Source organism: Mus pahari, chromosome X (genome assembly GCF_900095145.1).
Source record: "Mus pahari chromosome X, PAHARI_EIJ_v1.1, whole genome shotgun sequence".
In the NCBI taxonomy this organism is placed as follows: domain Eukaryota; kingdom Metazoa; phylum Chordata; class Mammalia; order Rodentia; family Muridae; genus Mus; species Mus pahari.
In genome coordinates, this window is record NC_034613.1 from 37,797,244 (window position 1) to 37,809,521 (window position 12,278).

The window sequence follows — 12,278 nt, forward strand, 5'->3', positions numbered from 1 at the left end:
GGAAGGAAGGAAGGAAGGAAGGAAGGAAGGAAGGAAGGAAGGAAGGAAGGAAGGAAGGAAGGAAGGAAAGAAATAGTTTGCAATAGTCAAAGACTATTTGCTGCTACAGTTTATATATTCATTGTTTTAAACAGTAGAAAATAATTTTTTTCTAAATGGTTCATTTTTCTTGGTTCAGAATTTAGGTTCTATATTTTTTCAAATATATTGAAAATTTACCGAAATATTACCATTTGTCTTTCCAAGACTTAAGTTTAATTTCTGGACATGAATAAATAAATGCCAACTCTTTCAACATGCTGCTCAAAGATTTATGTCATGTCTCAGTAGTCAGTACATTGATGCTAAGGATAGCCTTAGCATTATGTACCTGTATTGTAATTTAGCTGTCAGTGAGTTTGAATAATGGTATTGCTACAAAAAAATTTTAAAATCAGGACACAGAGAAAGAGCAGCAAACAGATAATAGAGAAAAATCACACAGGTAAAAACAAAGCAGCACAGTTACCCCCAAACTGAGAAAATGCCTAGATTTGGTGTGAAAAACTGCAAGAAAAGGCAACTTGGTGTGATTTTGTTCTTTTTCAGACAAATGAATTTGGTATCCTAAGGCTGTAGGTGAGGAGAGGATTAACAAGCAGCTGGATTCGTTTCAGAAACTTGAATGCCTTAACTTGAAGGGATCTGCAAGGTCATCTGATACAATTCCCTATAGAGTTTCAGGAATCAGCTCATAGAGCACATAAATGTTTCCATCTTTTAAAGTCTAATGGTCATAGTGAGAACCTCTGTAGCTACACAAAATAAATCTGTCTTCATACTTCAGAACTTCATAAGTTGCAAAAAGTGTTGCTATGTCCTCTACCCTGAGCTCAGAATTGTTACTCTTTTTTAAATTTATTTATTTTTATTAGATATTTTCTTCATTTACATTTCAAATGCTATCCCAAAAGTCCCCTATACACTCCCCATGCCCTGCTCCCCAGCCCACCCACTCCTGCTTCCTGGCCCTGGCCTTCCCCTGTACTGGGGCATATAATCTTTGCAAGACCAAGGGCCTCTCATCTCATTAATAGCCGACTAGGTCATCCTCTGCTACATATGCAACTAGAGAAACGAGCTCTGGGCATACAAGTTATTTCATATTGTTCCTCCTATCGGGCTGCAGACCCCTTTAGCTCCTTCGGTAGAATTGTCACTCTTAATCTTTATATGATCATTTAAAGAGACTGATCAATCATTCTTACTACCATTTCTTTTCTTATTTGATTACTAATATTCTCACTAAAATTCTTTCCCTCAAAATATTCATTATTAAAACTATTCTTATCAGCACAGAGAGCAGTTGTAATATAATATTATTTTAGAAGGTATGCAATTCGCTTTCGTGTTATATTAGCATTTGGTGCTCAGTGTCAGCACTGATGGCTTGTAGGGTTAAATATTTCATAGATTTTATTTTCTTTACTGTTTTATTATATCTCAAGTTACAAACCATAATTGTCTATATTTATAGAGTACTATATGATATTTTGATCTGCATATTCATTACATAAAGATTCCATCATGCAAATTAACATCAATAGCTTACCAAAAACTAATTGTTTTTCTGGTGAGAATGTTAAAATCAAGTATAGTAATTTGAAATGCAGAAACTATAAAGAAGGTAGTAACTGTACTGAAGATAGCTGACAATAAACAAAAGCTCTTATATTTTGAAAATATCGTGCCTAAAACCTTAATTCCCTCACTGAAGACATTCGGTGGTAGTAAATGCAAATGAAGTTTAATATAAAGCTTTTATTTAGTCATTGTTATACTTTGCCATGTTAATGTATATTATAGAACTACATCCTCCCTTATTTCCTCAGGATCCCAAAGAATTATCAATCTGAATGTCAACAAATTTACTCTCCAGTATCTTAGGTAGGTATATAAAAACACAGATGTAGAACACTGAGTTATAACATCTACAGGAAACCCTGTGAAGATATTTTTGATTTCTAAGAAACAAACATTATATTATTTTATATCTTTTTCTTCTTTCTTGATGAAGGAACAAATAACACCAGCTATAATTCACTATAACAAGGGTACAATCTAGTTAAATTTAATTTTGCTGAGATTATATTTTAAATGTACATCCAAGTTACTACTCATGTAAGTCATTTGACTATTACAGGGAAAAATGAAAAAGTCAAAAAATTCTTTTAAAATTCAATGTCCCCAAGTCAACGAAAAGGGATGTCTTTTACTCTTTTGTTTTGTCTCAACTCTATTCACACACTAACTTCCTACTTGGCTACCTTCATACTTTATATTACATAAAATCAAGCAAATGAATGAGAGTTTACTGAAAAGAGGAATTCATTCGGAAATTTAAGGTATTATAGTGTATTTCTTCTTCACGGAAATTTGGCATGCCTCAGAGTTTCATTTTAGATGCTGCATTATTAAAGGAGAATTGATGATATGTCAACATTCTACTGCTGATTTCTACAAAAGCTATAATATACATCTTGCTCCATATGTCTTTATGTCTAAATTCCAACTTCTTGTCTAGAATTCTTGTTGCCTGAAATTAATCAGAGATTCTGAATCTTACTGAAAATGTTATGCATATTTTCTCTCTACCCTTAACTTGAGACAAATACGTAGTTTAGATTGAATAATTTTATATGACTATTCAAAGAGGTTAAAATGTATGAAACTAGTGGCTTTCTCTTCCCCCCCCCCTTTTTTTTTTAAAAAAAAAAAATTAGGTATGTTCTTTGTTTACATTTCAAATGTTGTCCCCTTTCCTAGTTTCCCCTCCAAAAATCCCCCGTCCTCCCCCCCTCACTCTGCTTACCAACCCACCTGCTCCTACTTCCTGGCCCTGGGATTACCCTATACTGGGACATAGAACCTTCACAGGACCAAGGGCCNCTCCTCCCATTGATGACAGACTAGACCATCCTCTGCTACATATGCAGCTAGAACCATGAGTCGATCTGTGTTTTCTTTGATTGGTACTTTAGTCCCAGGGAGCTCTGGGGGTACTGGTTGGTTCATATTGTTGTTCCTCCTAGGGGCTGCAAACTCCTTCAGCTCTTTGGGTACTTTCTTTAGCTCCTTCATTGGGGACCCTATACTCTGTCTAATGGATGGCTGTGAGCATCCACTTCTGTATTAGTGAAGCACTGGCAGATCCTCTCAGGAGACAGGTATTATCAGGCTCCTGTCAGCAAGCTCTTGCTGGCATCTGCAATAGTGTCTGGGTTTGGTGGTTGTTTATGGGATGGATCCCCAGGTGGGGTAGTTTCTGGATGGTCTTGCCTTAAGTCTCTGCTCTGAACTTTCTCTCTGTAACCCTTACATGGGTATTTTGTTCCTCCTTCTAAGAAGGATTGAAGTATCCAGACTTTGGTCTTCCTTTTTCTTGAGTTTCATGTGTTTGCAAATTGTATCTTGGATATTCTGAGCTTCTGGGCTAATATCCATTTTTCAGTAAGTGCATATCATGTGTGTTCTTTTGTGATTGGGTTACCTCACTCAGGATGATATCCTCCAGATCCATCCATTTGCCTAAGAATTTCATAAATTCATTGTTTTTAATAGCTGGTCCATTGTGTAAATGTACCACANTTTCTGTATCCATTCCTCTGTTGAGGAACATCTGGGTTCTTTCTAACTTCTTGCTATTATAAGTAAGGCTTCTATGAATATAGTGGAGCATGTGTCCCTCTAATGGTTACTAAGCAGGCTAAAGTTCTATTGTTAAATCAGAAACAACCAAAGGCCTAAGAGAAGTTTATTAAAAAACAAATTCAGTCTTTGCTAAAATATTCTACTCTTCTCAAACTTAATCTCTATAGTAAGTTCCTTTTTTAATTTGTCTGTTTACTGCATGTCAGATCATGGCTTCCCCTCTGTCCTCTCCTCCCAGTCCCTCCCTTCCATTGCCCATCCCAGACCCATCTCTCTTTTTCTCCACAGAGAAAGGAAGGCTCTCATGGATATCTACCAGCCTTGGCATATCAAGTTGCAGAGAAAAGGGTTAGAGAGGGCTCAAGAGAGGCCCAGCAGTTTTTATATAGCAAGCTAGGTTCCTACCTGGCTGTTGGTAGGTAACTGTTGGGTGGGGCATAGAAGGAATGCTAAAGTGCTAACAATTGGTACTATTTTAAAAGACAGGATTATTTTTCATTCACTAGTTGTCTCATCTCTGTACTAAATAACAATATTGTATACAATATTGTTATTTAGTAAATTGGGGTCCATCCAATGGGCAGGTACCAAGCACTGACACTATCACTGATGTTATGTTGTGCTTCCAGAGGGGAGCCTGGCATAACTGCCCTTTGATAGTCTCTACCAGCAGCTAAGACAGATGCAGACACTTACAGGTAACCATTGAACTGTGGTTGGGGACCCTTATGAAAGAGTTATGGGAAGGATTGAAGGAGCAGAAGGGGACGGAAGCCCCATAGGAAGATCAAGAGTATCAACTATGCCAAATCTCCTAGAGCTCCCAGAGTGTAAGCTACCAAACAAAGAACATACACAGGCTGGTCTGAGGCCCCTGGAGCATATGTAGCAGAGGGCATATAAAAATGCAAAATATATTTAGTTCAAGTTTACAAGTTCCTATAGTCTTTCATAGGCTCACTACTGTTAAAAAGTCCAAAGTTTCATCTGAGACACTGAGCAATCATTCTCTTTTTTAATTGACTGAATCATTTGTTCCCTTTACATCCTTCTTGCATCTTCCTCTCTTGCTTCGTCTCCCAGTCTCCTCTTCCCTCCCCTCTCCTCCCATACCATGCACCCCTCCTCTCCTTCACTCCAAAAAACGTGGAGGTCTTCCAAGGATATAAACCATTCCTAGTATATCAAGCCTCAGTGAAACTAGATGTATCTTCTTTCACTGAGACCAGAAAAAGCAACCCAGTTAAGGGGAAGGGATCCAAAGATCAGAGACAGCCCTCCTCCTGCTTTAGGAGTCTCACATGAAGACCCAACAGTACAACTGCTACATATGTGCAGAAGTCCTACATTTGTCCCTTTCATGCTCTCTGGTTGGCACTTCAGTCTCCATGAGTCCACACGAACCAAGGTTCAGTGACACTGTAGGTTTTCATGTGGTGTCCTTGACTTGTCTGATTCTTTAAACCTTCTTCCACGGGATTCTCCAAATTCCACTCAATGTTAGTCTATGAGTCTCTGTATTGGCTTGCAACAGTTGCTGTGTGTAGCCCCTCTGTCATTTATGTCAGGCTCCTATCTACAAGTATAGCAGGATGTGATCAATAGTGTCAGGGATTGTATCCCTCTCAAGGCATGGGTCTCAAGCAAGGAGAGTCATTGTATGGCCCTTCCTCAGATCCTGTTCTATCCCCATCCCTGTACGTCCTTTAAGCAGAAAAATTTGTGAGTCTAAGGTTTTATGGCAGGGTTGGTGTCCCAAACCCTCCATTGGAAGTATTACCTGGTTATAGGAGTTGGCCATGTCAAGCTCCATGTCACCCACTGTTAAGAGTCTTAGATAGATTCTGGCAGCTTCCTTTGTTCTAGGTTTCTAGCTCACCCCAGAGATGCCTTCCCAATCCAGTTATCTCTCTCAGAGCTCTTTCCCTCTGTCATCCCCTCACCTCATCCCTTCTATTACCTTTCCTACTTCCCTCCTAGACTCCTTCTTTTATCTCCTGACCTCCATGTACATTCTATTTCCTCTTCTCAATGAGATTCGAGTGTGAACCCGTTGGGCACTCCTTGTTGCTTAGCTTCTTTGGGTCTGGGATTTGTAACATGATTATGTTGTCTTCATGACTAATGTACATTTTTAAGTGTATACATACCATGTGTTTCTTTCTGGATCTGGGTTACCTAACTCAGGATATTTTCTAATTCCTAACTCAGGATATTTTCTAATTCCATCCATTTGCCTGACTATTTCATGATGTTCTTGTTTTTAATAGCAGAATAGTATTCCACTGTGCAAATGTACCACATTTTCTTTACCAGTTCTTCCATTGAGGGGCATCTAGGTTATGTCTACTTTCTGGCTATTATGAAAAAAGCTGATATGAGCATATTTAAGCAAGTTTCCATGAAGTATGGTGGAGCTTCTTTGGGTATATGTCCAGGAATGATATAGCTGTTTCTTGAGGTAGATCTATTCTCAATTTTCTGAGAAACCACCAAAGTAATTTCCAAAGTGGTTTGACAAGTATACACACCCATAAGAAGTGGAGGAGTGTTTGCCTACAAGGTAATCTCTTAATAGTGACCATTGTTAAAAATTTTAAGAAGCTAATTGCATATTTTTAACATATATCAAAGAATATACATTATGACTCCAAAAATAAAGGAGTAGAGGCACAGTGAGGAAACACTAAACCAAAACAAGACCAAAACCCTTCAGGACAAAATATGGATCCTGTACCTCTGTTTCTAGTGTCAAAGGGATTAGATGGTTTTCCTTTAAATCTTTGTTGAGTGCAACAGACTTCTTTCTCTTGGGGTGTTTTTCATCCCCTATCTACAACTCTCCTTTAAAATACCCAATGGCTCTCAAATCTCCAAAATCTTGGGATCTCCAAGACAATCCATATTTTATTTCATTGCTTCATGCAATGACCTCTTCAGGCCTCCATATAAAATGCTTAACTGTGGAGGAAAATTCTATAGTCCTCTTACCCACATATTCTTCAGACTCTAAAGGCAGAGCTACATATAGGTGATGGTGCCAGTTCTACTATCTGCTTGAGATAAAACCCAGCCACTTCCTTGAATTGCATTTACATAAGCTTTGATTTGTTGTTGCTCTTTATGAACAGATAACTCTTTATGTCTTTTCACAAGTTGCAGGATTACCTGGATGGAGTCTCCTGCCTGTAACTCCAATGTTATATTTCCTGGTGCTTTTTTTCTCCCCAAACCATACATTTTAGTGTTTTGTTTGTTTGTTTGTTTTTTCATTGCTTGCTATTTCACTATAGACCTGATTAAGGGTTAATCCTAATAACCAAGCAACAAAATCAGTATTAGTCTTGAAATCTCTTATGTCAATAAAATTAGTCAAAATATCTTCAATTTAGCCTTAGGTAGATTCTTATGACAAAGGCAAATGCAGCCACATTCTTTGCCTAACTATTAAAAGAATGGTTTCTATCCCAGTTGCTAATATTGTTTCCCTCTTAAACTCCTTGAGATAGACCTCCATAATACATTCTGTTCTAAGCACTATAGTCCCCCAAGCTCTTACTAGGATGGCCTATTAGGTTCTATTTACAATGTTCAATCAGTTTCCTAGTCCACTGTCCTCAAGTCTGCATTTCTCCAAACAGCCAGCATATCCAGGACAATTACAGCTATAAGCCAAATATCTGGTACTAACTTCTTGGTTAGTTCCTTTTCTAGTGCAATTAAGAAGGCAACTTATAGAATAAACCATTTCTGAAAGATAAACATGGTAAGGAACATGGCAACAGATAGGCTGACATGGCCCTGAAGCAGTACCTGAGAACTTACATCTTAAGATACAATCACAAGGCAGAGGGAGACACAACTCAATAGACTGAGCTTTACACACCTCAAAGCTCAGCCCCATTGACACACCTCACCCAGCATGGTCACATCTAATCCTTCCTAAATAGTTCCACTAACTGGAGACCACATATTCAAACACAGAAGTCTATGAAGGCCATTATTATTTTAACCACCACAGTACATATTTTATTGTTTTCCCTTTCTCCAAATCAAATTAAGAACTCTTTGAAATCCGTATTATAAGAAAACTCCTGTCAAGAGAAACATGTGTGTCTTCTTTATTTGACTAAGCTTTCCTGACAAGCCAGGGACCAATTTTTCTCTAACTCAGCTCTAAGTCTTAACAAATACTGCTGATGGCTTTGCCCTTGTTGATTAATTACATGAGCAGACAGCAAGGCCTGGAAATTACTGATAGATGCTGAGAGTAGCTGAATATGTATCTCAGAGACCTATGTCACACAACATTGGGCCCTAGATTTAGGATATCCATAAGTAAATCATGCTGGGTGAGATGCTTACATACTTAAAGAAACTGCAGATGTTACCCTTATATTAATACCATCACAGCCAAATGGCCAATAAAATACAGCAATAGCGGAGCGCACCTAGAGTATGACTGATGGAGAAGGTTTCAGTGCATAAACGACCCTGAGCTGTGAGTCAGAAACTATCTTGAACACTAACACTGACTTCTATGATTGTGGGCATTTCCTCTCTTTCAGCATCAGATAATGGGTATTTATAAAATAGATTCAATTTCAAGTTGTCCCATGAACTTAATAGTCTAGAGCACAATGATATAAAAATTGATTTTTTAAAAAAAATCTCAGAACTCATGCAAAAATTAGAATCTATATGATTTAGGTTAGCATGTAATTAATTGCTGCTTCATTGTAAAAGTGTATAGTATGCACTCAATTTCTTTGCCTGATATAGGAATCATGACATATATATCTATATTTCAGGCCCTAACCTGGGCAATGACTTCTCAAACCAATACATGCTTTAGAAATATCTGGGCTGATTGATTGATCTGGAAAATGAGAAATCTGCTTACTGATGTGGCCTCACAGCTGTGATGTTGAGATTAGCAAGGTAATATACATTAACAGTGGCACTGCTTTTAGCTTGCTGAATAAGAGATGGTATAAGGGCAGAGTAAATGCACAGATCAGGATCAATTTTCTATTTCCTTCCAAACATTTCCAGTGCTCAGCAAATACAGAGTAACATAATGGGATCTGCTAGCTCCTGTGAAAAACCTTTTTTTTTTTCTCCAAGAAGCCTGGAATTTCTACATCTGACCATGAAAGGGTAGTTTAAAAGCCTTTCTGGAAATCATAGCTCTATAGTATTCACCAAGATCACTCTTCTGTTTAGGAGGAAAGTGGTCCCCATGTGGTTTACAGTAAGGTACTCCAGAGATGCACTCAACCCCCAACCCTAGTCAACAACTCCTCTCATTATAACTTTTCTCTCTCTTACAACCCTTCTTGTTGCAACTGAAATTTTTACTTTGAGGGAACTTTTGTCTGCAGAGGGAGAATGCAGTTTATATAATGAGAAGGAAAAAAAAAAGAAAACAAAAAGCAAAACACAAAACTACATTCAACTTACTGAGGGAACTCAAGCCCAGATAAAAGACAGGAAGAAGGAAAGTAAAAAGTGAAGAGATCCTTATAAACTTTCTTTCCTTCTCTTAAAGAAAAGAAAATGTACCAGAAATAGAATTAAAGTGAGGAAGGAAGGCAGAAGAGAAAAATACTCACATTTTTCTCAACTGAAGCAAAAAGATCATTTAAATATGACTTACAAAGCTAACATTTTCTTTATATTCCATGCTAGATACACAACCTCATCATTCAGCATTCAGCTTCCTCAGCAGACTTAGATTTGTTTTCACCAGGACTGCTACTATAACCTTAGTATAAAACCACTCTAATCTCTAATCTGGTACATTAATTAGTTTTCTTTAGTTCCATACATGTCTTTTTCATTAATTTAACAATAGTTTGGATTTTTTAAAAAAAATGAGCCAGATATCTAACTCCCTAGCTTAAAACTCTCTAACAGGTTCCCATTAAAAATAAAATAATGACTAGGGAGACAGACAAGTGGATCTAGTACTTGCTATGCAAACATGAAAATTCAATATTAAATCCCAGCACCCCCACCCTCTCCCCACTATCTCCACACAAAGCAGACATGGTGGCACTTCCCTATATTCCAAGCACATAGAGACACAGACAACTAGATCCCAGAGAATGCTAGACAGTCTAGACAGATCAGTAAGTTCCAGATTCAATGCGTGATCCTGTCTCAAGAATATAATGGAAAGTGATAGAAGAATAAATCCAACAGTGACCTATGTTCTCCATACATGTAAGCATGGACATGCACAAGTGTATACATACATATCCATATAAAATAAATAAATACATATTTTTAAAGTAAATATGATAAAAGTACATCTTTTTCATGGCTGTCTGGAGATTTACATTTAAAAATTTCCTTTCCATTTGAATGAAAGCCACCTATAATCACCTTAATTTCTTCCTTAGAACATTCTGTGCTTATTCAAATCTTGAGATATTTGTACTTATTTTTCTGCATAGAAAATGTCATACTATAAAATTGAATTTTAGAACACATTTATTTTCTACCTTTATTCTCTAAATGATAAACCCTATGAAAGGCTAGATATTTTCACCTTTCCATTCCATTGTATTCTCACTGATTTAGTCATAGCTGAATTAAACATTACCTAGTAAACTTGTATTTAAGAGAATGTCCAATTAATGACCAAAGGAGTTAGCAAGAAATGAAAATAAGTGCAGGTAGCTTCTAGGAAGTCCTAACTGAACATGCTATAATTAGTAAAATCCTCTTGATTTTATGGTTTCTAATTGGATGGAGAATAAAAATTCATTAAAACACAACTTTCCTTGGAGAGGTTTCCCAAGGCTTGGATTGGTAAAGTGAAAAACATTGCATGTTGTCAGATGGCTGAAAATTACAGGATGTTAATGATTGTATTATCAACTATCTTTTACTCCATTTGAGGTGAGAGCTGTGGTTCCTGGACATAGTCTCATTTATTGTAGAAAGCTTATTTGTATAACTAACTTGCCAATGTCTGATTACCGATTTTGAAGAACTGTGACAAGAAAAAAAAAAAGATAAACGAACTCTTCCTAGCTTCTTGATTTTCTTCCAGCTCTTAGGCTTAAAGCCTGTTTCTAAACCTTTCCCTTTCCTATGTCAAAAGAATTTTACCTCTCCATATATCCCTATATCCTACCAAACTATGTTGATAACTAATCTAATTCAGAGTAAAATGAAAATGCTTTAAGGTTTTTCAATCCCAGTTTTACAAACATCTTGACAATGCCCCTCCTGATCTAAATGAATGAAAAGTAAATAATGTGGACCTCAAGAGACTTTAGCAGTGACCAGTTTCACTAGAGTTAAGATCATCTCCAGGAGGAAAACATCCACAGGTTCTACAGGATGTGCTATTGAATATTCATATGGAATTAGGATCTGTTGACTGTGCTATCTGTTTAGATTAAACCTGGATTACAGGACTGCTCACTGCACAGGATCAGAAAAGGTAATGGAATCTCAGAGCAAAGAAAGTGATTCTAATCCCCCACATCCACATATCTATCTGGCTCTTGTCATGGCCTCCAAGAAAAAAATGCCCCTCCCTGGAGCACCAGGCCTTTAGGAATGGATTTCTGAGAGTGTCATTTTTAGATCCATTAGGACTAAGATACAGAATGGTTGCTAGGATACTATATATAAATCAGGAAAGAATGCATTGCCCAATGTTAGGTAGTGAGATGCAGGCTCAGGCTCTTACTTATTAGTATCATGATTAGAATCATCTCCAATAGTTCCTATTTTTGCTCTGAAAGCTAGGTTGCTACTTCATTTCAACTGGTAAAGAGTGTTTATAATTCATATTTTTGAGTAATAATTGAATTTGTGAAAGTTGAGCCTCATAATTGCTGAGGAATCTATTAATGAATATGAAGGCCACTACAGTATATATGTATGCATGTGTGCATAGGTTCATGTGTGTATGCATGTACATATGTGTGTGTTTGTGTGTGTGTGTGTGTGTGTGTGTGTGTGTGTGTGTGTGTGTATGTGTTTTCTCTGACTATTCAATGGTAACTTCAATTTGGGAATGAAATTCCCTCCATTGATTTCCAGTGTATTCTGCCATCATCCAGATAGCACTTTCAAAGAGTTCTGTAAATGAGATTTGTAGCTGAGGTAATTGCTGCTACAAAAGCATGCAATAGAAGGCAAGCTTTATAACTGCCACTTTCTTCATGTTGTATCTTAACCAATTCCTTCCTAAATCAAGTGGCATTGGAGATGACATTCTTTTTTATTTTTGACCTTGCCTCTTCTCTTCTATATGGAATAGGCACTCTAAATGATTCTTTAAGCCATATATTGCTCCATAATAATGACATAACTAGAACAGTAATAATTAAGTAAGCAAATTGCTTAGTATTAAATGATCACTTTGTTGTTCTTAGATTCAGGGACCTACCCTTAAAATGAACAAACAGCAACCAATCCTTTTTGTAATAACTTCTTGACATTGTTAGTTAAGAGAGGGAAAGTAACTACTTCCCTGGTGGGATTCATTACTTCTGAGTGCAGAGCACTGGTGGGAACAAGAGGAAAGGAGCCTACAATGTACTCTCCATAGACAAGTTCTG